This window comes from Sceloporus undulatus, unplaced genomic scaffold (assembly GCF_019175285.1).
Source record: "Sceloporus undulatus isolate JIND9_A2432 ecotype Alabama unplaced genomic scaffold, SceUnd_v1.1 scaffold_427, whole genome shotgun sequence".
NCBI classification, from domain to species: Eukaryota; Metazoa; Chordata; class Lepidosauria; order Squamata; family Phrynosomatidae; genus Sceloporus; species Sceloporus undulatus.
The window spans coordinates 3,448-8,946 of NW_024803347.1; the positions used below are offsets into that span (position 1 = coordinate 3,448).

The following is a 5,499-nucleotide window of genomic DNA, read 5'->3' on the forward strand; positions in this document are numbered from 1 at the left end:
CGAGGTTCATGAATTGTGCCACAACAGCCACACCTGTTCTGACTTTTCCATTTGTCTCTAGTTCTTAAGTCTTTTACTCCCAAAGCTTGAGTTGCAATTTCTTCATTATCTCTGTTTGTAGTCCCTCTGATATCTCCATGAGCCTCCTGTAATTCACACACTCCTTCAAAAGTTGTTGTCATAGTTGTCAGCTGTGCTCTCGTTATCTCATCAACACGGCATATTTCCACAGCCTTCTCAAGTGTAAGGTCTGTTTCTTTCAAAAGCTTTTCTTTCAGTCTTTCTTCCTTTATGCTAAAAACAACTTTATCTCTTATCATGTCATTAATTGCAGTTCCAAATTCACAAGTGGCTGCTTTCAATTTAAGCTCAGCAATAAATTGTTCATTTCTCACTCCAGGACTCTGTACTGTATATGGTTCCAGAAACAAAATCTTTCAAAAACAACATTCTTTCTAGGCAAGAAATAGGTTCTAAACTGTTCCAGAACCTCTGAAATGTCTTTTGGATTCTCTTCAGCAAAAACAAAGGTGTTATACACAGAAATTCCTTTTTCTCCCACACAATGCAGCAGGATAGCTATCTGCCGCTTCTTTGCTACATTGTCAAGTCCTGCAGCAGTAATATATAACTGGAAAGCCTGTTCCCATTTTCTCCAATTCTGAGCCATGTTACCTTCCATATTTAGAGGAGGAAGAGGCCGAAGTGAATCCATATCTTAATGCACTCTTCCTGTGAAATATACAAAGTCCAAGTTGCAGTACAGGAAGGTTTTACTTCTGACACCATGTGATGTCTGCTGTTGGAATCCAATCTTACAAGAATCCACACAGAGTCCAGTCTTCAAGTAAGAGCAGTAAGTTTATTCACCCATGAGCTACTGAGCACAGTCAGTCCCAGGAGAGTGAGATGAGGAAGAGAGAACAATCAATCCCTCTCCAACACTCTTAATAGTATATATAGACTGCAGCTGATATCACTAAGGGCTGTGTCTTAAAGGTACCTTACATCACAGGTCTCTTCCAACTTTATGATTCTACGTGGCTGAGAGTAGGATGAAGATGCAAGGGAAGCTTAGAGTTTGGAAATATTACTTTTTCTGGACTAGCTAAGCAGTGGTATTGTGGGAGTTGTGGTCCTAGAAAAGTAACAGGGAGGTTACAAAAACAAATATAGACAAAAATATGTGCAAAGAAATTGGTAAGAACAGAAGCCATGCTTTTCCTCGTTCTTTGTGGAGATTATTGATTTCCAAAGGCCTTTGGCAAGTACCCATTGGCAGAGGTTCTTCTTCTTTATTGGGAGGGCCACCATTGCCACAAGAGAGTCTGTGAAATACATTTTTATTGATTAATTAAACAGAACAAGAAACCGGGTCAGTGAGCTGTAGCTAGGACATTTGCATCCAGATGGTGTGACTGGAATATGGATTCCCACATCATAAGAATTTTGCCTTGATGGGGCAGTTCTGTTTCTAAAGGAAATCTGGTACAAAAGGCACCAGCACACACATTTCTTGCCTGTGCAACTGACCCAGTTTTTCTTCTTTGTTCAGCTGGCCAGTAGCTTTGGGGTGAAGTTTATGGAGACCAGTGCAAAGGCAAACATCAATATAGAAAATGTAAGTGCAGCTCTTTCATCTCATTAAGCAACATTTCAGCCCAAACTGCCAAGGGACATCATCCAACACATAAATCCAATCCTCTTACACAGAGGTGTAATGATGGACAGGCTATCTCCCACCATTCTAAACCAACCCACTTGCAATCCTTCTCAATGCACAAAATCTGCATAAGGCTGTATTGGTTGTCCAAGTTTGCTTTTCCTATTCTGGAATTGTGCTGCATATACTAATGGACTAGGGTGCATAAACAGGGGACATCACAGGGTGAATATGGCACGATCATCCCAGCAGATTAGAGGAGAGCAAACATTGCCTGCATTTTCAAAAAGGGAAAAAAGAGGATACCAGCAATTGCCACCCAGTTAGTCTGACATCAATACCAGGAAAGATTCTGGAACAGATCATTAGACCGAGAGTCTGTGAACATTTTGGAGGGAATGTCATAATCACAAAGAGTCAGCATGGGTTTCTGAGAAACATGTCATGCCAGATTAATCTGATCTCTCTCTTTTTTAAAAAATATAAAATACCAGCTTGGTAGACAAAGGGAATGCTCTGGCTATTGCATATCTTGATTTCAGTAAGGCCTTTGACAAGGTTCCCCATGATATTCTTGCAAACAAACTACCTGTAGTAAAATGTGGACTGGATAATGCAATAGTTAGTGGATTTGTAATTGGTTGACCAGCTGAACCCAAAGGGTGCTCCACAATGGCTCCTTTTCATCCTGGAGAGAAGTGACCAGTGGGGTGTCCAGTGGGGCTCTGTCCTGGGCCCAGGGCTGTTCGACATCAATGGCTTGGATGACAGAAATGGGGACATCCTTATCAAATTTGCAAATGGCACCAAATTAGGAGGAGTAGCTAATACCCCAGAGGATAGGATCAAAATTCAAAATGACTTTAATAGATTAGAAAACTGGGCCCAAACTAACAAAATGAATTTCAAAACAGATAAATGTAGGCACTACACTTAGGCAGAAAAAATGTAATGCATAGATATAGGATGGGGGATGCCTAGCTTAACAAGATTACATGTGAAAGAGATCTAGGGATCCTAGTAGACCACAAGTTGAACACGAGTCAACAGTATGATGCAGCAGCTAAAAAGGCTAATGTAATTCTAGACTGCACCAACAGAAGTATAGTGTCTTGATCAAGGGAAGTAATAGTGCCACTCTATTCTGCTTTGGTTAGGCCTCACCTGGCATACTGTATCCAGTTCTGGGCCCCACAATTCAAAAAGAATGTTGATAAACTGGACCATGTCCAGAGAAGGTCAACCAAAACGATGAAGGATCAGGAAACCATGACTTATGAGGACAGACTTAAGGAGCTGAGTATGTTTAGCCTGGAGAAGAGACAGTTAAGAATTACTGTAGTATGATAGCCCTGTTTCAGTATTTGAAGGACTGTGACATTGAGGATGGAACAAGTTTGTTTCTGCTGCTCTGGAGACTAGGACATGGAAAGAGATTCCACCTAAACATTAGCAGGAATTTCCTGACAGTAAAAGCTATTCAGCAGTAGAACACACTGCCTCAGAGAGTGGTGGAGTCTCCTTCTGTAGAGGTTTTAAAACAGAGACTGGATGGCCATCTGTCAGGGGTGCTTTGATTGTGTGTTCCTGCATGGCAGAATGGGATTGGACTGGTTTCTTTCAACTCTATGATTCTGTTCTATAATTCTATTTGTGGAACAGAAAAGAATAAAGGGTAATCTCTACTGAGCATGGGGTACATTTAGGTTTCCTTTGTACCAGTCAACAGAGTCCAGAAGCTTCACAAGATGCATCTTTTAGCAGGGAAGCATTTTTCAATCCTCTTACATGACTGTATTTCTTGGTTCAATTGTAGGCATTTTTTACGCTTGCCAAAGATATCAAAACAAAAATGGATAAAAAGCTGGTGAGTTGATGGGCAACTTGCTTAAATGTTTCAGGGGTCTTGAGGAAATGAGCCGGCTGAATTACAACAGATACAGAGCCATTGCAGAACTGTATGAAGTTCCCCCCAAATCTGTCAAATACACTAGGGGCTAGTTTGCCCACTTTGAGAGGTTAGGGGCACCACAATGTTCTCCTCACAGTGGAAAACCCCACACTTGATCTGATGATTCCAGGGAAGCAGTGGGTTTGAGCCAAGAGCCCATGCTAAAGCAGTTAACCTCCCTAGCAGCACCCACTGTGCAGGAAGACAGTTATTGGTCACTGATCCATTTAGGAAATTCAGTGGAGCAGAGCCTCTGCTTCTTTCTTCTCTTCATGTAGCCCCTCAGCTGATAGATTTCAATCCAAGAATTTCTCTTCAGTAATTCTTTATATCTTTAGGAAGGCAATAGTCCTCAAGGAAGCAGCAGCACCAGCAGCACCAGCATCCAAGGGGTGAAAATCAGCCCAGACCTTCAGAAAAAAGTCAGCTTCTTCCGATGTGTCCTCCTCTGAGGGCCCAGCCCTTAATATGAGCCTGGCTCAACACCTTTCCTGGATTTGGCCTGTTTGCAAGGGTGGCCTTCTTGTTCTCTCTCGCTCTTTCTCTGGCCCCTTGCAACACACCAACCATGCTATGCCCATAGTAATGGAATGGAGAAAGCAGCTGCTTCTTTTGGTGATTGACTCTGTGCTACAGAAATCCACTCTCAACACTTCTGAAAATGCATCATCTAGCGTGAGGAAGAAAATTTGTGATCTGACAAATATGAAGATTTCCTTACAAACATCTCTCTCTTTCTCTCTCTGGGATTTGTTTTTTCTGTGTATGTGTACTCAGTTTATCAGAAGAAATAAGATATGATCAGAGTAATGCTAATTGATTTCCCTATTGGTGAAAGGAAGGATGTGGGGCAGTCATCTTTATGGGGCTGAATTCTACAGCCAGCTAAAAGCACTGGATTTTGTAGCAGAATGCCCCCAGCCTCACTGTGGAGCCAGAAAGCTTTTTTGTCCCCTTCACAGAGAAAGGCCTCTTGGTCTACTCATGATGTGCTCCTGGCACTCCTTCTAGACACTCCTGTTGTAGCGTTGCACAATGCCTCGAGATGAAAATAAATATTTTTGTAGATAAATCAGTGTTGCACTCTTGCCTGCGAGGCCCGAGTCTCTTCTGGGATGGGGAGTTCCCTGCCTCTGTCCACCGATGCAATCGGTCTCTTCTGCACACATGATCTGGCTTTTGGGTTTCCTTGGTTTCACTAATCTTGTAAGACACACTCTTCCCACCCTGCCTTCCCTTCTTGACTCGCCTTCTGCTCCCAGTTATGTGGGTTTTGTGAGGTGGGTCAGGCTGATGAGGCCCTGAGATGTGTTCCCTGCACCTGCCTTGAGAAGAGCCCTGTGTCTGCCCTGAGTGCCCCCTCAATAAGGTCATTTGAAGACCACATCAAGGGGGCAACCGCCTCCCGATCCCTCCTCAGGATTATCAAATGTGTTGCCACTACCATGTTTTTAGTGACATCCATAGATTTTCATGATCTGTGCAACCAAATGCTTTACTTATAGGCTATAAAACATTCACCTAGAATAATAATAATAATAATATTTATATTTATATCCCGCCTCTTCTGTTTTGGGGATTGAGGCGGGTAACAACAAATTTTGTACAATACACAACAATAAAAACAAGCCCCACAAGACCCTGGCCCAACCCTCCCTCCCAAGTATAAAATTAAACAAAACATGGTTAAAAATATATATAACAATACATCGAAATTAATAAACAATCCATGAATGAAAAAAATAATAAGAGGAGGGGGATTCAATTGGTTCTGGACATATCAATCAGGGAAGGCCTGCCGGAAGAGAAATGTTTTTGTCGCCTTTTTGAAAGCCTCGAGTGAGGATAATTGGTGAATCTCTTCTGGCAGGTCATTCCAAGTTTT

At 42.2% G+C, this 5,499-nt stretch overlaps 1 long non-coding RNA gene across 1 annotated transcript; it reads left to right on the plus strand.

The window, feature by feature from the left end:
• Positions 1-420: 420 nt before the first annotated feature.
• Positions 421-4,680, plus strand: LOC121917735. Its single transcript, XR_006101096.1, has 3 exons — positions 421-1,621; positions 3,480-3,530; positions 3,953-4,680. It is a non-coding gene; the product is annotated as an uncharacterized LOC121917735 (long non-coding RNA).
• The last annotated feature ends 819 nt before the right edge of the window (positions 4,681-5,499 follow it).